This window comes from Dunckerocampus dactyliophorus, chromosome 5 (genome assembly GCF_027744805.1).
Source record: "Dunckerocampus dactyliophorus isolate RoL2022-P2 chromosome 5, RoL_Ddac_1.1, whole genome shotgun sequence".
NCBI classification, from domain to species: Eukaryota; Metazoa; Chordata; class Actinopteri; order Syngnathiformes; family Syngnathidae; genus Dunckerocampus; species Dunckerocampus dactyliophorus.
In genome coordinates this window covers 6,042,967-6,065,146 of record NC_072823.1, presented here as the reverse complement: position 1 = coordinate 6,065,146, position 22,180 = coordinate 6,042,967, and the positions used below count along the sequence as shown (strand labels likewise).

General features: G+C 38.3%; 1 protein-coding gene across 3 annotated transcripts in view; it reads left to right on the top strand.

Annotated features, from left to right (window-relative positions):
- The window catches only part of srgap1a (SLIT-ROBO Rho GTPase activating protein 1a), a 94,129-nt gene that overhangs the window by 7,242 nt on the left and 64,707 nt on the right, over nt 1-22,180 (top strand). The gene's annotated exons all lie outside the window — the stretch shown is intronic.

Here is a 22,180-nt window from a genome sequence, read left to right as displayed (position 1 = left end):
AAAAATGTTTTGATGACGAGCCACAACTGATGCCACCTGGCAGTGTAGTCATGTTTCTTAAGCCTTCTCTACTGATTTTAGATAAACATTCGCAATAAAAGTGTTGTCACACATCAGTTAGTCTCAGTTCCAGTACCACTCTCTGACAAAGCGACAAAGGAAGCTAACAAGCTAAATAGTTGACCAACGTCATGGTTTCTTACTGAGTTGACTCACCAGAAAACACTGCACTTGGGATTTGCACAGCACACTACAACGCAGATGGCATCAGAAAAGGCGGCATAATGACTACACGGAAGCATAAAACAGCTGACCAAGCAGATAGAACAGAATAAAAGAACACAAACATAATAGGTGAGAATCCGATCGATTGGCATCGACTTCCGTAATTTTGGAGGAACGGCGATCGACCGATCCTTACATATGAAACAGATCTTATCCACTGAGCTTATCTACCTCCGCAAAGGTCTGAAAATCCGCCACTGTCACCTTTTACTCTGCCATATTGGCAGCTAGCAGTTGTTAGGATGGAATATTTTCCACTCTGTTTTAGGTAAGTAACGTAACATTACTTACTTCAGAAAGATAATGCGAACAAAAGGTACCCTGTTCCTTTTAATTAATCACACACACACACACACAGTTTTGTTATGAGTCGGGCTGAGATGCTCAGCCATCCGAACCAAGGATTGGCTGTAACCAAATCAGACCAATGCACCAACAAATGGTTAACAGGACGTTTCCTGATCATTGGAACCGCCTCAGTAGCAGGTGGATGAGGAAGAGGAACTCAGTTTCACTTTAGAGATCGCTTGGTTGGTGGGCTGACCGATTCTCTCCATTGTATCCGGCATTGTATCCGCTTCTTTTTAATATATAATTGTAAACCTTACTTGAGACTCATAGCGTTATTTGATAGCTGGTAGAACAAAATAATCTTAGTGGACTTCACTCTGCTGAAGGCTAAGGTTGAAGCAGCGGTCGGCTGTTAGCACGTATGAGCGGTGAAAAGAGCAAAGCTACTACGAGGAAAATGATGGCGTTCATAGCATTGGACGACCAGCCATTTGTGCTCCTTGTGCACTCAAATCAAGTCTGTAGTGTAACCTGTTTTGTTTTTAAAATGTAGAACAATAAAGACTAAAGGAACTGATGTAATTAGTTTGGACAGCAATGGTGTAAACTTTTCATTTATACTTCAGAGACCTTCCTCATGTACAGTTAAAACAACAAGTTTGTGTTGTTTCACAAGCATTGTTCAAAGTTTTTCAACAAAATAAGGTTTGAACATTGAAGGTGTATGCTGTCCTGTAAAAAAATCATCAGGTCAAGCTTTTTAAAGATGATCAGTGTTTGACCAGAAACTTGTAATGGGTGCATCTCGGTCTATTTTCGTGGATGACAAAGGAATTTTTACAAATATTTCACGTTTGAGAGGCTGGAATCAGAGGATATTTACATGCCAAATAAATACCAAAATAGTTGTCGATTACCATAATTTCCGGTGTATAAGCCGCTAGTTTTTACTCATGTTTTCAACCCTGCAGCTTGTACAGTGATGCGGCTCATTACTTCAGGAAGTAGTGACGTGGACGAGTGAAATGGAAGCTAATATTATGTTTTCAAGTCTTATGTAGCAGTCTCTCACACGTCTTCAGTAAGTTTGATTACTACATCTTGTGTTTGGACTGCTCGCACCGCCAACTGTCCACTCACCAAACAGGTTTTGAAAGGCTGGACTGAATAAAGACGATAGCTTATGGTAAATGGCTCAAAGAGCAAGAGAGACGGACAAAGCGTGTGACAAAGGCATTGTGAGATTGTTCAATGGTGATGCTGAAGAAGATAACTTGAGTGGTTTTAGTTCCCAGGAGGAGGAGGAGGACAGCGATGAATGGCTTTTCTGGTAGGCTACTGTTTAACGATTTATGTTACACGCACTGGCGAAACAAGCATTTATTTGATCAAAAGTTTAAAAGAACTTTGTGTCACATCTTTCTGTGTACTAAATATCCCATGTTATGGACTCATATCTTATATCTCCAAATGTTCTTTCCTGATCTGGTCTGCCCCCACTACTCTTTCGCCATCCATAAACTCTTGGGAACGCAAGTTTAATTTACTGATTTTGTGACTCTCCTTTCTCCCCTCCCCCATTGTTCCTTTCTACTACCGTGACATTACGACCTAAGTGAGGCCGGCTTCTTGCCGGCTGCCCTCTTGATCAATAACCAAAGACCACCCTGTGAGGAGGACTGCTATGCTGGCTGGATGGATAGGCAGGATTTTGTCTTGTGAAAAGCAACAATAGAAATTTGAATCTCAACCGAGGGCATCCTAGACGTTGCATCTGCAATCTTCTATGTCGTATCCCTTAAATCAAGCTACTAACCTTATCTTTTACTTTCAAATCTAATCCAATGTCATTGCTAAGACTACTTTTGAAATTACATTGCTCAGCATCCCCATGACACAATCAAGGCTCCCAGTTGCATGCACAAGGCAGAGTGTGTGCTGCTATGACTCACGTCTTAGCAGCTTTGCTGTGCTTCCAGGCATGAATATACTGTATGGAGGCTTGGAGTCAAGTCAAGAGGAAAAGAGCAGATTTTGGATAAGGATCTGTCAGCCATGTTCCACTGTGTCCATTGCCACAGGTCATGCATGTTAAAACCTAGAATTCATCCGGGGGTCTCTTTTCCTCGTCTATGTCTCCAAAGTTGTTTTTTTTTTTTTTTTTTTCTACTGCAACAGGACATTGAAATATATCATGTACATTCTGGAGACATACAGTATGTAGTATTTTCAGTGCAGTTTAATACTGGTACGACTAATAGATTACTGTTACACAATATAACAGCTTAGAGCAGGGGTGTCCAAACATTTTTCACTGGGGGACACAGCGGAAAAATGAAAGGATGCGAGGGAGACTTTGATATTTTGTATATATGCAAAGAAGTTATATATTTCAAGAATATAAAAATTAAAATGGTTTGTTTCCCATAATATTAAAAAAAACAACTTCTCTTTAAATTGTCTTTAACATTTCAACTTTACGCTACTAAAATGACTTTTTGTCATCCTAATATTATAAAACTTATTTTTGTGAAAGTGCGACTTTTTTGTAAATATTTTGGTTTTATTCTAGCAAAATTAATGCAGATTTTTCAATTTTTACTTTTTTTTTTTTTTAGTTAATAGGTATTGTTTTTTTTTTTTACTTTTCAACTATTTCAATTTTCTTTTTGTTATTATGACTTAATTAATGTTTTGACTTCATGCTTGTGACATAATTTTTTTTCCAAAAAGTACAACTTTATTTGTTCATTTATTTGTTTTTCATAATTTTATAACTTTACAAAAAGAACATCTTTCTTTAAAAATTCCAATTTATGCTACTAAAATGTTTTTTTTATGCTCCTAAAATTTTGGTTCATAATATTACAACATTTTTCTCATAAAAATCTGACTTGTTCTTGTTAGATTACAATGTTTTGTTTGTTTATTCTTATAAAATTACTGTTGACTTTTCCAATTTTGCTGTTGTTTTTCTAGTTTACTTGTTAAATTATATTTTTAGAATTTGCAACAGGCCAATTAAAAAAAAGAAAAAAAAAACCTGCTGCGGGCCAAAATGTCCCCTGGGCTGCATTTTGGACACCCCTGGTATGCGGCCTATGATGTGAAGCATTGGTGTCCATTTTATTTCACAACTTGCTCCTGTTGTGTAACACTCGTCAGCTGTTTTCATGAGTAACACAATCATTTTATTGTCTTTGGACATCAAGTCATGTGGTTGTTATGCAAAGGTGATATACTGTATAATGTAGAGGAAATTGAGCTGTTAATTCCAGCAAACGTCATAGTCTAATTCGTCACAGAAGGTCAACTGTCTGCATTTTATAAACCTGCATCATTTGGTGTCCAATTTCAGCCTGTCCTGCTCCCCCTCTGTCTCACCGACTTCCTGTTGACGGCTCTTTGTCCAGGACAGCTTGACCCTTTGGTCACAAAACTACTGACCTCTGAAGCAGTCCTCAGTCGTGGTGTCTCCCTACTTTGTCAGTCTTTCACCAACACACCGGGTCTTCATTCTGATGATGTTAGTTACATTTATTGTGTTTGTTCTAATTATGCACAAAGGAAGAATGTGGAATTATAAAGATTGCCTCTAAGATGATGCTGTCATGCTTATGGAGAAGACTACAAAAGTGCTGCTAATGCTTAAGTGATGATATGATGGAAAAAAAGTCACTTGCATACAAAAGCAACGCCATGAAACTACCTTTAATTACAGCTGCAACAATTAATCAATTAATTGACAGCTGTTTTTTAATTCAATTAATCATTTTTTGATAAAAAAAAATGTAATATTCTTTGATTTTAGCCTCTCAAATGTGAATATTTTTGTTAATTTACTTAGTCATCCATAAAAGCAGAGCTATTATCTTTGTGCTTTAGGCAGAACAAAATATTCACACACATCAGCTTTGACTTTGGAAACCATCAATTGACATTTTTGCCTCTTTTTCTGATATGTTGCAGACCAAACCACTAACTGTATGCGTTTGCTTCATATTGATTTGGTCCGTCGAGGGCCTCACCGATTACTCACATTGTGGAAACGACAAGCTTCAGATTAATCTGGAGTCCATCCAGCTCACACAGGGTGAAAGGCCACGAACACCCTTGTCGGATCACCAGTCACATCACAGTCACAGGACTGACACATGCAGTAGATACAAACGATCCACACTTACTTTCAATGCCAAGTTAGCCTTCAATTGACTGAAAAGACGTATTTTTAGACTGTGGGAGGATGTCCTGTTATCCGAAGAGTTCCCTTACCAGCACAAGGAGGACATTGCATACCCAATCGACACTAGTTAGAATCCTCCTTGCAGTCAAGCAGCAGTGCTAACCACTCAGTCACAGTGCTGCCACAGAGTTACACCTTGCCACTTAGAAATCTTTGTCGTGTCATCTGTCTCTGTTGAATTTTTCATGGTAGCATGCAGTGCAGCTCTCTAAGGAGTCCCTGCATATTCGTGACAGCCCCTTTTCAGAAACTTTTTAGAGGAGCGACGTTATATACAAAGTGAAGGAAGATTTTTTTTTTCTTTCTTAGTTCAAATAGGAATTAAGTCAGGGGTGTCCAAATTTTTCCCAGCGAGAGCCGTATAGTGAAAAATGAAAGGATGGAAGGGCCACTTTGATATTTTCTAAAAACATGCAACAAAGTTATATATATTTCAATAAAAAAATGCATCTCAACTTTGTGATATACAGTAGGTGAAAAATATATTATTAGTATGAACTTTAGTCTTTGCTCTCCCCCCATTTTTGCTGTTTTTTTTATTGTTCAAATATTTAAACTTTCTAAACTTTCTCCTTAAATTAGGACTTATTTAATAACTTTATAAGTATTAATAATAATGTAATAATTATTAATTATTTTCTCATACTATGAGTTTGTTCTCATGAAATTGCAACTTTTTTCTCAATAGAATATTTTTTTTCATAATATTTTGTCTTTAGTGTCATAAAAAACTGTTTTTTCCCATTTCTGTTGTTTTTTTTCCAACAATTTCAACTTTCTTATAATTTTTTTCATAACAATTAAAACTTTATTTGTTGTTGTGTTTGTTTGTATAAAAAGTCTTTCTTTAATATTTATACTTTACACTACGAAAATAATGTTATTTTTCCTTGTAATATTATGACATTTTCATAAAAGTATGACTTTTTCTTGTTAGATTACGACTTTTTTGCTCTTAATATTCTGATTTCAATTCTTGTAAAATGAGTGTGGAGTCTTTCATTTTTGCTGTTTTTTTTAGTTTTCTTGTTAAATTATATTTTAAGAATGTGCCGCGGGCCAATAAAGTGGCTGCAAGTGGGCCCCGGGCCGCTCTTTGGACACCCCTGAATTAAGTAATATTTCTGTCCCAGTCTCTTCGAAAAACCCCATGAAAAAAATGGTCAGGATGCTGGATAACTTGCTTGCCACTGTACTGTATGTGTGTGGTAAAGGTTACGAATGTACGCTTGCTCAGTGGCCTGCTCATCTTGGCCACGTCCACGTGGACATGCCTCGTATATCTCACTTTTTAATCAGGCCACGTCGAGGCCACTGCCATTCCCTCAGGGCCCTGCGTTAGTGGTGTTCCAGGGAGTTATGATGCACAGCAACCTGGCCGCGTGTGCGGCACATGCATAACTCTGCTGCGGTCTTGCTGTCACGAAAGGCTGGCCTCTTTCTCCCGGCTCTGTGGGAGACAGAAAAGAGAAAGGCCTAGTCTTGCTTGCCATAGTGTAGAGAAACAAAGAGCACTGAAAGCTGATCTGTCTGTTATTTTCTGTCTTTTTTCCCCTCCCTCTTTGTTGCTGTGAGCAGCTGCCCTCAAGTCAATCACATTCTCTGGCCGTGGCTCCGATCGCATGCGGTAATCCAAAAGCATCGGGTGGATTTGCGCGGCCCATGACGATAACTGGCGTGTAGTTTCACCTGTCCAGTCTTGTCAGGGTTGTGCTCATGCTTTAAAGGTTACCAAGGCCTCCTAATGAGATAGTATGACAAACAAGACATGCCATCTCATTGCCTGAGAGTTAGCTCTAAGAGTTGGCTGCTGATACTCAGAAAAGCGGGAGATGATTGTCAGTTAAAGGCTCCCCGAGGGTAGGTGGGAGAAGATAACAGCGTGCAACTCTGTCACTTCCTCCGTACCGGTAGACTATAATTATGTGGATGTTTGGCCTTTAGAAGTCTCCTTGCTCTCTTATCCTCTTTCTCTGAGTGTGTATGATCATTCAGTCTTTTGTTGCCTCTGATGCCCTGTGGGTAAAAAGGAGTCATCATTGTGGACATTCCCCACGGCTTAGTTTTCACCGCAGATAGCTTGTGAAAAAAAATCAATCACTGCTGGCTGTGCCTGGGAGAGGACTGGATGGGCTGTAGAGCCTGCACACAAGGTGGGGGTCATTTAGTCTGAAACCTGAGCGAAGGGGGAAGATTTAGTTTGGGATCTTAAATGTTTGGTCTTTGAAAGCAGGGCTTGATGAGGAAAAGGCTTGTAAATGTTAAACCACATACATTTTGCATTTATACTGTGATTGTCCTTTCCAAGATTTCTTGCATGATGCTAAGGTTTGGGGAGAGTGTTATGAATTTGTACCCACAGCTCACTTCCAAACATGAAATTCAGCTGCACTGCAGCAGGCTTTCACAACCATTGCAGCCTTATTGTTATGCCTTCTCGGTGCAGGTTTGCTTCCATAGATGTTGCGTCAGACTGGGGTGCAAATTCACTCTCTGACAATTTGGAGACTTATGCTTGCAAACCTGGCTCAGGGTTTGCAACAAATTGAAAGAAAAGTGGGGGTGCGTAAAGCTGGGATTGGAAGAATTAGAAGAATTGGTTAATATTTTCGACGTATAACAATCTCCAACACAATTTATTGATGCATATCCAGAACCTTGGCTCACAAAACACAATATACAGTAATCCCTCACTTTTTTTCACACAAATATATGTATTAAAAAAAAATCATGCTGTGTTATATATACTTGAATACGGCCTTATAATGAAAAATGCATATTTAAGCAGATTTTAATATATTTTCATCTTAAATTAAGCCTCATCACAACCGGTCGTATGGGCTTGTATGACCGGTCTGTGGGCAAAAAATGCAAGAAACGCCCGGAGGGTACACTTGTGCTGATTTTCGAGCCGTAGACTGGCTGCAGACCGGCTACAGAAGTTCTTTGCCATGTCAAAGAAACTTTACGGGTGCTTGTGTTTTTTTTAAGTTGCAAGAGAAACTTACATCGTACGTCTTCGCGTGCCGTCCGCACGGCCAACGTGTGTCTTTCGTACATTTTGCTGGTGTCAGGTTTGGGCAAAATGTGAAGTTGTTTCTTTTTGGTTGTATGTCACACTTACGGACTCCGACGTGTGTCGTACGCCACACATGCACTCCACATAAGTAATTAGCAGAAAACGTCCAATACATTCTCCATGCGTGTGGAGATCTTACTTCTTCTTGGTCACCACAACTACGTTCTCCACGAACAAACCCCCCCCCCAAAAAACGCAGTGATTTGGGGACCGCCAAAAATTGCATGGCCGAAGATCGTATGTCCGATTGTGACATAGGCTTTAAGCATTTTCAAGCATAAAAATGGCTAAATGAAATTGCATACAAATATTAGGCATTCAGAAGATGAATTCAAAGACGTTGAGATGATATTATTCTACACTGGTCACTAGATGGCAGATGTTAAGATGTTGCGGTGAACTGCCGGGGGGTAGTGAGAGGCATGGACTACTTTCAATGTTACTGCAGACCTGCCAACATGTACAAATTTATCGTACTCAACATTCCTGTACCCTAGTGCGGGGGCATGACAGAAAATAATTGAGAACCACTGCTGTAATGTTCTGTGAGACACACAAGCACCAGACTCTGGCTCTTATTGGAGATTTGAATGATTTCACAACAGGCACAATAATCCCTGATGAAAATCCCTTATAAAAACAAGGACTACAGTTGGGGCTGTAACCCAAGGCAAGCTAAAACGCACCTCTGAACCTCCGACGTATAGTCCTGTAGCACCGGCACACATTTACAGAAACACACACGAGCACTAGCCGTATTTATGTCTTAAATGGCTTATTTTTTGTTATTATGTCTACTATACAGTGTTCCCTTGCTACATCGCCGTTCAACTTTCGCAGATTCGCTGTTTCACGGATTTTTTTTAAGTGAAGTTTTGCATATTTTTTTAACAGAGTATGAATGCGCATCATGTTCTGCATCCTTGTGGTGTATTAGAGAAGGGAGAACCCGCCCATTGTGTTCTGCTTTCTGATTGGCTGCAGACCATTGTCAATCTCCTTCGTGTCGTTTCCTGTTGTAGTCAATAGACACTAGCAAACTAGCTAACTGTGTGAGCTGCTTGCTAACTGCCAATAAACAATAGAAGACGCAGAAGAAGCAGAAGCTAACTGGATTAGGAGTAGGACGAGGAGGGCGATGACTGCAGGAGCAATATGTTTTAAGAAGGATACAAAAACACTGTAGCCGAACAGCGCCAGGACAAGGCACGGTCTGAGGAGTGAATACGCGTGAGTCACTTAATACTTTCTTGTGTCCAACCTAGTAGATTGATCATTAAAATTCTAACGAAATTTGAACTTTGAGAGTGTTTAAACAAGAAAGAAATATGAGAAAAAGTTAATGGGGTTTTGCAGCCTTAAAACACATACAGTATTATAATTGAAAACAAAAAGTTGCCTACTTCAAGGATTGAAGTACTTTAGGTCTTGACGTCTTTAATAATGTTAAAACAAGGATTTAGAAGGTTGTAAACAGTTGTTCTCTGCTCTATGAAATATTTTGTATTTCGTGGTACTTCACTTATCACGGTCGAGTCGAAAACCAGTGAACTCGCAATAAACAAGGGATTGCTGTGTATTATAAACAGCTTAAGGCATGCTCTTAACAACATTCAATATTTTAAAAAGAGCTTTTTAAATGTTACCATGTGGCAAACTTCAAAGCAAAAGCAGAGAGTACAATCAAAGGGTTATAATTATGCTCGTGTGTTTCTGCATTCATACTTAATGAGCACACTCTTTGAGAACTGCTGTTTTAAATGAATCAGCTCTGAGAGAAAAAAAGGCCATCCTTAGTAAATATTCATTGGCATATTAGCATCATGCAAGTTTCAAAAGTTCCCCAAATATTAAAGAAATACTAAGAACCTCATCTTTATTTTTAACCTGTTACTCCTCATGGTTCAGAGGCGGCCTGTCAGACACGCTAGCCTGCTATTAATATCTCATAAAGGTGACAGGGAAAAATCAGAAATATGTACAGCAGTGGCGGAGCCGGAAATTTTTCATTGGGGTGGCCAAGTTGAGACTAATACTCGCTTATGTAGCGGTAAGTTCAAGATGCAAGGGCCACTTTGAACACCAACACATGTAGATATGCTAAGAAGCTTTATATATTTCAAGAAAAAAATGCATCTCGGCTTTTTGATATAGGTGAAAAAGCCTATTTTTAGTACAAACTTTGGTCTTGTATTTTTTTTTTTTTTTTTTGTAAATTGTCTTTTCGTAATATGACTTTATTCCCATAATATTTTGACTATTTTCTATTTTGTTTGTTTCTCATATTACGACCTTTAAAAAATAAAGTAGTTTTTCTTTACTATTTCAACAATTTTTTTTTTCCTTATAGTATTATGAGTTTTATTCTTTTAAAATGGTGACTTTTTCTCATTTTTTTTACTTGTAATATTTTGACATTATTGCTTCAAATTTCCCAGCTATTACAACTTTTTTCTTGTAAACTTTCTTCTCGTAATTATGACTTTTTTCCGATAATATTTTGACTTTATTCTCGTAACATAACTTTTTCTGCAACCCGACTTTCAAAAATGACAACTTTATTGTTTTGTTTCTCATTGTACTACACTTTAAAAAGTCTTTTTTCTTTAATATTTCAATTTAATGCTGCTAAAATGACGTTATATTTCCTCATAACATTACCTTGTAAAATTATGACGTTTTCCCATTCCTTTACGTCTTTTTTGCTTAATATTTGGACTTTATTCTTGTAAAATTACAGTTTTTTTTTTAAATTTAGTTTCTTGTTAAATTTTTAGAATTTGCCACAGGCCAATAAAAAACTTATTGGCAGCGATTATACTTCACATTCCCAAAGTGAATATATTTACATGAGGCTGCAGACGTCTCCACCAGTGGGTTATTTCAGCTGTCACAGAATTGAACCCCAGGTGGGAAAAGATGGACTGTTTTTCCTTTGAGGACTTTGTGGGAAGTTCCTGTGCGGTGTTCACACTCCATCCACTGTTGAGTTTAATTTAGCTTCGCCTCATATGTACCCGTACGCTCTTTGTGTTCTGCACTTCCTCCTTGTTGCCACTTATAAATAGACCTGTAGCTGCCTGCTGATTCAGCATGTGCTGTTGAAATAGTTCAAACAGGGATTTCGGAAAAAGTTATTAATAAGATACTTCATCATAATGGGCAAAAATAAAGTGAAAAAAGTAACAGAGAAAGGTGGCTGCTGGAGTTTGCAGTGACCAACAACAAGCAAAATTTGTATAAGTGCCCAATTATTCAATAAACACCATAAGTATACTGCCAGGACTACAAAGCATGGTCTATTGTAAGAAAATGAAATGGAAAAGTAACATAAAAGAGGAAAAAAAGTCTGCACTCACAGTGTTCTTGTCATGAACACACATTTTCACCTGTGTAAGACGGATATTATTAGAAATAAGCCAGTGTTCTGGCAATTAGGTTCACACAGTTAATCTAGTAGCAAATATGGACCGCCCATGTTAACTGCAGGCTATACTGGGAAGCAACTTAACAAGATAGCAAGCAGGTTGTGTATATCAAATTAATGTTCATACTACACCTCCATGGAAAAACAGTGCAGCGGAATAATGGAGGACACATTCAAGAATGTATTCATGCAGAATGATTTGCTGTTAGAAGCACTATTTTCATCTCCTACATTGTGGGGCGCGGAAGTTTGGCTTTATGCAACACACCATGCACACTCACACAACTGGAGCAACTGATTTCAACGACAGGCACCGTTATTCATTGTAAATTGCCGAAAACTGTACAAAGACACTGAGTGTGTATGTGGCCATCATGAATGTTTGTTTGCCCTCCAGCCGAAGACAGGAAGAGGCGAGTACTGCCTCTAGGTGTCGTGGTTGCAACCCTGCAATTATCACTTGCAACGCTGGTGCACAAGGGGCGTTGTTGTCAGGGGTTTTGTAAGCTTATTTTTACACACGATAATGTGTCTGTGCGGTGTGTTTTATGTCCAGTGTTTGTCAAACTTGTGATGTTTTGGCTTCGGCAGCTGCTTCTTTATACAGTAGATGCAAAAAAAAAAACATGTTCTAAGATGAAAAAAAAACAGATGAGTTCTGGAGAAGAAGTGGATGCAACCAATGACGTTGATGGGAGATGGGAGAGCAGACTCTTGTTTGTTTGCACAATGAGACAGTGTCCAACGCTATTATGTTATTACCCTCTGATTACATACAGGTGCGTGCTTTCTAAAAATCATCACAAATTCACCTCTGCCCGAGTCAGCGAGTGTGTGTGTGTGTGTGTGTGTGTGTGTGTGTGTGTGTGTGTGTGTGTGTGTGAGTGTGTGTGTGTGTTGTGGTACCAATAAACATAGTTATGCTTTTGCAGCCACGTCCAGTGAGGTGCTGGTCTAGGTTTTACTGTTAGTAAGCATTCAGGTTACCTTGACAATAATATCTACACACAACCTTTCTGGTTGTACCACTCCCTTTTTTATAGCAGGCTTACAGTGAGTGCGTGTCCTTGCTTATGGAGTTACAGGCCTTGAATAGTTGGGTTGTTCTCCCCAAGCCCTCTATCTAGCTCCTCTGCTGGTTTAGCCCTATCAAAAGCCCACAAGCCACACATCCAGCGAACAGAGAGATGCTGTTCCTTGTGGCAAGGCAACGGGAGGAGTACAGCAATGGGTGGTCGGTGGTCAGATGGAAAACACACGAGCAAAGGATGCTGTTTATCTTTGCTGTGTCGTGGGTACAGAACAAGTTGTAAAGAAAGGCGGACCTTTCTAATGTGGGTTTATGGCACGTATTCAATATGCGATTGTATGCAAACTTGAGGTTTAATCACTGTAGGAAAATGTCTTTTTTATGTTTTACTCACACAAACCACACTACTCTGAACAATTATCCAATCATAGGACAAAAACTTTAACATTTGATTTATTTATTTCTAAATAAAATGTCCATGTTGGGAGGTTCAACCTTTTTAGAGTTTGAAAACCACAAGGTACGTAGTTTAGTTTTCTGTAGATTACCACAATAAGCCAGAAAAACAACAATAATTAGAATGTAACATGGTTTGCATCTTTGGGATTCTAAGTTCCAGAAATAAATGGGTTTTCATGAGATAAAATTGGGGAAGACGGAAGGAAATTGGTGCGAGCCAATGAGAGGGTTCAATGCGGATGCCGTTTCTAATTACACTGCATGCTGGGAGAGAGCCATCGAGGGAGACAAAGTTCTACTTTGAACCACAATGCCAGTCACCATGGTTGTGGTATGCCAGGAATGCCCTGCTTTGTGTGTATTATATGCTGTTTGCTCCAGGCTGTTCTAAGGTATCAATGTCAAATTTCACAAAATGTGAAATTTCTGATGAAAAACGTTTGCAGGAGCAAACATTTTTTACTGAGGGCCACATAGTGAAAACTGAAAGGATGCACCACATGTAGATATGCGAACAAGATATATATATTTCAAGAAAAAACTGTCTCTGAGCTTTGTCATACAGGTGACAAAGCGTATTATTGGTATGAACTTTATTTTTTTTTCCCCATTTTTGCTATTTTTTTTTTTTTTAATTTTCCAAATGTTTCAACTTCATTCAAAATAATTCCCCAAATTAATTTTAAAAAAATGACAACTTTATTTATTTATTTTTTTTTTCATATTAAACTTAAAAAGATTGTAGTTTTTCTCTAATACTTAAACTCTCTGCTATTACAGGGATAGTTTGGATTTTTTGACATGGAGGTGTATGACATCCCCATCAGCAGTGTAGTGCATCAACAGAGACTTACCACCCCCCTTCATCCTGTGGGCCGAGTTCTCGTCGGATTTTGGCGATGAGGAACGTAGTTCCGGTTAGTTGGTTGGGGGCATTTACGTAAAGAGTTTGGCTTCTCAAAACAATATGCGTTGAAAAGAGTGATACATTTGCATCACAAAAACGCCTCCTAACAAAACATGTGGAACACATACACAACAATGGACAGGCGGCAGCGCACGTGATACGACGGCAGAGAATGTAATGCTGAGCGATTGTGAGGTCTGATTTTTTTTTTTTGACGAGGCATTTTTGTGATGCAAATGCATTACTCTTACGAACGCATATTGCTTTAAGAAGCCAAACTACGTTCCTCATCACCAAAATCCGACCAGAACTCGGCTCACAGGATGGAGTGGAGGGTAAGTCACTGTTGATGCACTACACTGCTGATGGGGATGTCTACGACTTCATGCCCAAAAATCCAAACTATTCCTTTAAAACGACATTATAATAATAATATTAGTAATATTACATATAGTAATATTACAGCTGTTTTTTTCATTGGAATACAACATTTTTATCTTAATATTTTTATTTTATTCTAAAAAAGGCAGCATTTTTTCATTTTTAAATTTTTTTTTTCAATTTTCCAACTATTTCAACTTTCTTCTTGTAAATTTTCTTCTCGTAATTATGACCTTATTCCCATAATATTTTGACGTTTACTCTCGTAACATACTGTAACTTTTTCCGTAACCAAATTTTCCAAAAAATTGCAACTTTATTCATTGTTTTGATTGTATCTCATAATGTTACGACTTACGAAAAAACATCTTTTAATATTTCAACTTTATGCTCATAAATGACGTTAATTTTCCTCATAATATTATGTTATTCTTGTAAAAATATGACTTTTGTCAATAGATTAAAAAATATGACATTTTTCTATTTTGCAGGTTTTTTTTTTTTTTAAATGTGTTAAATTATATTTTTAGAATGTCCTGCAGGCCAATTAAAAGACAGATGGCCCCCGGTGTGCACTTTGAACACCCCTGGATAAAAGTATTGGGGAATAGGCTGAAAATTCACCTCAATTGGTACTTCCTGTATTTTGTCACTGCATCCTTGAGCAGTCAGTAATTAATATGCTTCAGACTTGTACAACCTCCATGAGACTCCATGAGTGTTAAAATAAATGTAATTTACTCGGTATGTGATATCTCTGCAGTTGCTATTTTAACACAGCAAAACTGTTTTGAGTTTAATGGAGGTGATAGTGTTTGCATAAAGGTTCTACGAAAGCCATGTGTACACAATCAGATGCAAAGCTGTAAAATATGTACAGTATGTGCGTATGGTTCGGCCCGATCCTGATTGATGCTGTGCAATCTATTACACACAATAAAGCAGAAAGCTTTCTGCATCAAGTTAAAACGTTGGGCTCTGCCTTTTTTGAATTTGCTGAATGCAGTTTTCCTCTTCTGGTTGGCTGTTTGTGACTGAGTACTCCATCTTTATCAGTGACACGTCAGCCGAAGCTGTGTTCATCACCACCTTGTCGTGAAACTTGTCTACCGCCTCCAGCTCGTAGGGATTCCATCCAAGTCTCAGGCCAGCTCCAGTGTTTCCACATTGCTGTGTGAGTGTGGGAAAAAATGGTTAAACACGTTTAAAACAGTGGTGAACAACCTGTAAAAAACAAAAAGGTAAATCTCTCCACTCCACGAGGAAAGGCGTCAACAGCTTTGGTTGAGACCAACCTGTCCAGCGTGCAGTGAAGGGAATTGACGTCAGGTGTTGCATATCTAGTCGACAGACCCGGCGGGACACCCTTCTTCCCTCACTATTTGTCAATTCATATATCCCTTGTCTTCCAAACATTTTCCAGCCAGAGCCACATCCTGAAAAATGAAAGGATGGAAGGGCATTCGATTTGCTAAGAACTTATACAGTCTATATGTCAAGAAAAAAAATTGCATCTGTCATATAGATGAAGAAATGTATTATTAGTATGAAATTTGGTTTTTACTCTTTTTTTTAATATTTCAACTACTTACTAAAATAATTTACCTTAAAACATTTGGGTTTATTTTACTAAAAAATGTCTCTTGTCAGAATACAACTTTTATGTCAATATTTTGACTTTATTTTCACAAAATTACAGTTGTGTTTTTTTAAAATTTTATTTAAACTTCCTTCTTGCACATTTTTTTCATAATATTTTCACTTTATTCCCATAGGTTTTTCCCCCAACATTATTTTCCTAAAATTGCAACAATATTTTTTTTTGTTTTTTCTCATTTTATAATGTAATGTATAATGTATAATATTTCAACTTTATGCTCCTAAAATGACGTTATTTTTCCTCATAATATTACTACGATATTCTCATCAAATTACGACTTTCCTTGTTAGATTTAAACTTTTTTCTCTCAATATATTGTCTTTATTCTTCAGTTTTGTTGTTAAATTATATTTTTAGAATGTGGAGCGGGCCAGTTAATTTAAAAAAAAAAAAGAAAAAGAAAAAAAAAAACAGCAGCCGCCCACGGGCTGCACTTTGGAGACACCTGTTCTACATATTTGAAAATAGGAAGTGGTGACTGTAGCCACAATTATTCTTTCATTTTGAAGCTTGTTGTGATGCCTTTTTTAAAGGTTTTGCCCAAAACAAAAACCACAAACTGTAAGCGCTGACGGCTTGTACAGCCCAGTCTTTTGCCTGAGGCTAGCTTTGCAGAGAAAAAGAAGCTGCCTCGACATTTGAGCTTCAGCCGCTTTATCTCCCATCACTAATATCCCCAAACAAAAGCACAAACGCAGCCAGATGTGGTTGAGGTGTTATTTTACTTTATTTTTTATCAGGATGACAACACAAGAATATAAGCCTACAGTATACAGTATCTCCTCAAAACACAGTAATAGTGTACAGTAGTGCACTTTGGGAGCAGTATTAGGAGCAGTAAATGTGACTGACAACATCATACAGAACTTTTCAATGTTAATCCACAGCTGAACAAACAACTTCTCCGAGTATTCAGCGCCCGACTCTCTCATTTAGTTTGGATCAAAACTTACCGACCACCACAATGTCACTAGTGATTGATCTATTCGCCATAGGCCTGATTTCTCAGCAGAGGTCGTCCCAGCAGCCGTGTTTGTGGGCTCATATGCCATTTAGATCGGATTTGCTGGCATTATTTGATATTTCAAACACAGGGGGATGACTTATGTGTTTTCTTGTTCCACCAGACCCATCAAACTGATGTTCTATAATTGATGTCTATTATGGTCTCTCTGCTTGATAGATTCAAACGGGTTGGAAAGTCTACTGTAGTCCTTTTTGCGTTTGCTGCCCGCTAGACTACTAGGGCCAACACGAAAGTTGAAATGAGAGAAAGGGCTATCCCAAGTGCGGCCTGTGGGCCATTTGCCACCCACAGCTATTTTTTTTGGTTAAATATAAATTAACAAGAAAAGTGAAAATAAAAACACAGCAAAAATTAAAAAATCAGCAGTAATTTTACAAGAATAAAATGAAAATATTAAGTGAAATAAGTTGTAATCTAAGGAGAAAATGTTGTCATTTTACAAGAATAACGTAATATGACGAAAAATAAAGTTTTAGTTGCATGAAGATGAAATACTAAAGAAAGATGTTTTTTTAAAGTAATTTAATGACAAACAAAACGAATTAAGTTGTAATTTTTGGACACATATGTTGCAAAAGGTTAAAATAATATGGTAATAGAGTCAAGTTTAAACAGTTGGAGAATAAAAATAAACAAAATTGCTGTAATTTTACAAGAATAAAGTCAAAATATTAAGAGGAAAAAGATGTATTCCAATGAGGGGAAAATAAGTTGCAGTTTTGAGAGATTAAACTCATAGTATTAATGAGGAAAAATAATGACATTTTTGCAGAATAGAGTTGAAACATTAAAGAATAATTTTTATTTAAGTAATATGAGAAACAAAACAAAGTTGAAATTTTTGGAAAATTAGGTTGGGGAAAATGTACAATATTATGGCAATAAAGTCATAATATTACAAGAAGATAGAAGACTATTACTATTACAAGAAGACTATTGAAGAAAAAAGTTGGAATATTTGGAAAAAAAACAACAGCAAAAATGAAATGGAGGGGGAGAGTGAAGTTGATACTAATTTTAGCCTTTTTCAATAACCTACATCACAAAGCTGAGATGCAGTTTTTACATATATTTATGTATATATAACTTCTTAGAATTTGCTTTATAAAATATCAAAGTGGCAAAGTTGCATCCTTTCATTTTCCACTATGTGGCGCTCACTGGAAAACGTATGGACACTCCTGAATTACAGCAACTACTGCATTAGTTGTGTTGTGGGTCTTTTTACGTCCTTTTCAGTTGCATGGAGAGTTGTCATTTATTGTATAGTGTAATAGTAGTACTACCATAACCGATGAACAAAACTTGCTGCTCATGTATGTCTTATGGAGTCGGTGTGCACGGGACATAGGGAAATGCAGTTTTGCACAGTCTCAGCAGTTTAATAGAAACTGAGGATTCTGGGTCAAGCTTAATTTCCACTCTGATTTAACACTCATTCTCAGGATCACAGTAGCCTGCAAATGCTTCCATTGGAAATCTGCCTGTGGTTTTGAAAGCCACGAGCATGTTAGTTTGATGTCGTAATGGTTTTTGTAGAGCCAACTCTCTAATAGTTTGTGATAAAATGCTTTACAAAGCAGCAAGTATGCTGTGTGTAGTTTGTTGCTACCAGTCACATCTACTGTTTAAAAAGGCTGTGATCCTTTACTACAAAACCTAAAGTGGGATTGATTGTGTGTGCATATACCACAGATGATAGTGACAACAGAAGTCATTGTCCGACCAAGCAAACCTGGATATCATATACAGAGCACTTGCTCACTTGCACTCGATACTTGAAAGATACATTGTAATTTTTACTAGCTATCTAACCATTTGAAGAAAAATTGGCTACGTTTACATGCTCATTTTCTGTTTTTTAAAAACCCGAATACTATCTCGTCAAAAAGAACATTAATTTGTGTTTTGCGTATGTTCTATTCGAAAGGAATCTTGTGTCTTTAGCAGGAACTACGTCTAAACATGATCACACGCAAAACCCCTCACTTTTGGAGCGAGGGGGAAACAGCCACCGCGTTAGTGTGGTGAAAGACAGGAACATTATGTCTTTCATTGACGGTAGAAAGTACAGCAATCGCCAAATCTATCAGAAGGTGAGCAAGCAGTTACAAGCAGGGTTTGTACGAACGCATCTTCAAAAGTGTCTGGGGGGGGTGTGGGGATAAAGCATGGATGTGGGATGGCCCAGCTCCAGCTCCATTTCCCATTTCTTCACGTTCTCGCCTTCCATTAGTGAAGAAAGTGAGACAGAATAGTGTCAAGTAGTGGTTGGTCAGTACCAGCACCAAAACGCAAACAAAGACATTCATTATCTACCGTGGCGGTGCTGTTGTTGTTGTTTTTGGAAACAGGAAGAAGAAGTGGAAATGACGTGCATTGCGTCATGACGTTTTCCGTGCGTTGAGACATTGTTCGTGCTTATTTTTCCCCCCACATTGCACATGTAAACGGGTTATTCCGAATGCTTCAGAAACCGGAATATTGATCTCAACCCAAATATTGACTGCATGTAAACGTAGTCAGAGTTTATGCTTGTTGTCGTAGCCTTCCATGTCTTTCCATCTGGAGAAAGTTCAGATGATAGAAGATTCTGATATTGTCGGTAGCTCCAAGAATTAAGGCCAAGAATCTCTTGAGTGTTTACCGTATGAGTCTTCCTCATCTGATAGCTTTGCTGCATATCTTTTCTTGTATTTATTCGTATGGTATCAATGGAAATGCGTGCCAGTAATCCCAGTGTTAACTAAAAATGGGTTAACCAGTAGTGCCATCTCTCCTGGAGCCATACAAGAGCGTTAACCCGGTCATTGGTCGCTAGAGCCATCTTTTCTAATTTACAATCTGGCAAGTCTTGCTTGGCGTGTCCACGTTGCGGGGGTGGGTAGCGCGGTAGCATTGGCTAAGTACAAGCAGGGACCCAGTTTCGCAGGGTATAATGCAAACCTGTTGTTAGGGATACGGCCGAAGACCAAAACAGCAGATCGGGCGGAAGAGGTCTCACCACTCAACAGCTATGAAGGCGAATGAGAGCACCTGCTTGCCTTGTTGGGAGCATCAAGTCAAGTGGTTAACCAGATCAACTTTAACCTGATTGATTGTCATTGTACAGACACTGTGAAATAAGCAGTTTTAGCCAGTTAAAAATAAGTATGAATTACTTCAGGTTCAAAGATTTGTAAACAGGACCAATAACTTGACTAGAATTAAATGTAGCCCTATAGCCTTGCCTGATTGATAGGAATGCTTAACATTTGAAAACGTATATTCAGCTTTTTTTGCCACGTTATTGTACTCACACACTCAATTGAAAGCACTGTTGGAGTGCTACGTAATTAGAATTGATGCCGACTAGCAATTCTCAAACGAGGAAAGTACCAAACCCACGAACTAAGTGTGGCAAGGCAATACTCCATCTCCTGCTGCTGAAGAGCAACTCTGCAAATGCAATCCCACATATGATGTGGTTCCACGTGTCCTAGATAGTTGCCGGTAGAGACTGTAATTAATTTGGGGAAACTGTAAAATCTCTTTTGAGAGTTTGCCTTTTCATGAAAATGCATTTCTGCTTTCACCACAAGTAATGTTTTGGAAACTGCAAGAATGAAGTATAAAATGCTGTGTCTGACAGTCCAATGGTAGGTGAACTGCGTGAAAGCTCTGCAGATGAAGCTTGTGGACGAGTACCATCTAGCTTACAAGGCAGTTTCTTGAACAAAAGAACTGGCATAGTGTCTATTTTGAAAATATTTGTCACTATGAAAGTGCCAATGGGAATTATGTGATGTGGCCTCCACAGGGACATTTGGATATCATCCAGTTACGAAACAAAGGGACTATAGTCCAACCTGATTACCACAGAGACCAAACAGTGCTCTTTCATTGTCCGTATCAACACCGTGCGTTCTCTGGGGCACACTGACTCGCAACTCTATCAGTCAGCTGGATTTGTTGCTGACAGCTTTATGGCCCGTTCTAATTCTGCAAGTCACTATCTGCTCCTGTCAACATGACAAAAATGCTACATTATAGAAGCGCACCAAGCTTGTGTAGATTGTACTGTGATAGATAGTGTTGGGAACATCAATTGTCTTTTGACTGCATTGATGTTTATCGGTATCATGGACAGTAGAGCCTTTTGTCAACACGTTTTCCAGGCAGGTGCTCTTATCTCCTCTCAACCTTCTTGTTTGAAAGGGATCACAGGAGGCTTTCATGTCGTACCCTACACGTTCTGTTCCATACCAAAATCCCTCATCACTGAGGCCTCCAGACACATTTACCATACAGAGGATGAATTGTATCGAAACAAAATGATCGATGGATTTATGACCTTGGACCGCAGGAATGCATAATGTAATAGTAGTGGAACGCTTACCATGACAAAAACACAATTTAAAAAAAAAAAAGATCTTTCTAGAAATTTGGTAAATTGTTTAAGGCCCTATGTATCATGCTTTCACATGATAAATTAAATATTGTTATGGTGCTCCCTCCGTTGCCCCAGCACAGTCGAAAGAGGGGCAGTAGACTGTGGCCATACACCATGGCTGCATGTTTTATGTAACATTTGTAATATTTGATAACTGCCACCTTGCATAATAGAAATACCTTTTTGACGTCAAATAAGCCAGCAAGTCAAAGCCCAGGGTATACTCATGAGCACATTGCAGTCGTCTCTTGCCACATTACGGCTTGAATTTCCTTGCTTCACTCTGTCATGGTTTTTCAAAAATATATGAATTACTAAATCATTTTAGTCATCACAAAAAGTCATCATATTAGTCAAAAATATGCATATTGAATCAAATTCTACATTTTTTGGCTAAATTAAGCATTTTCAAGCATAAAAATGGCTAAATGAAGTAAAGTACAAATTTGAGGCATTCAGAAGATGCTGTGAATGATATGTAGTATTCTGGACTAGACACTAGTTGTCAGTAATGTTTGGTGAGGCACACACGCACACCAGACACGATCGCCAGAACAACAGGCTTTTGCTGCAGGTTTGAATTATAGGTGACACACGTGTGACATGCTGATTTTCGAGTGATAGACTAGTCGCAGAGGGTTTGTTTCAGGTTGCAAGAGAAACTCCTGCACTTCGTACGTCTTCATGCGTTGTCCGAACGGCCAACATGTGTCTTTCGTATGTTTTGCTGGTGTTATTGATATGTAGTATTCTACACTGGTCAGTAGGTGCCAGTAATGTTACTGTAATGTTCAGTGTGACACACACACACACACACCTGACTTGATTGCCAGAACAACAGGCTTTTGTTGCCGGTTTGAATGATCTCACAAAAGGCACAATTATCCCTAATAAAAACCCCTATTAAAAACGGGTTACTGTTGCAGCCGTAACACAAGCAAAGCTAAAACTCAACTCTG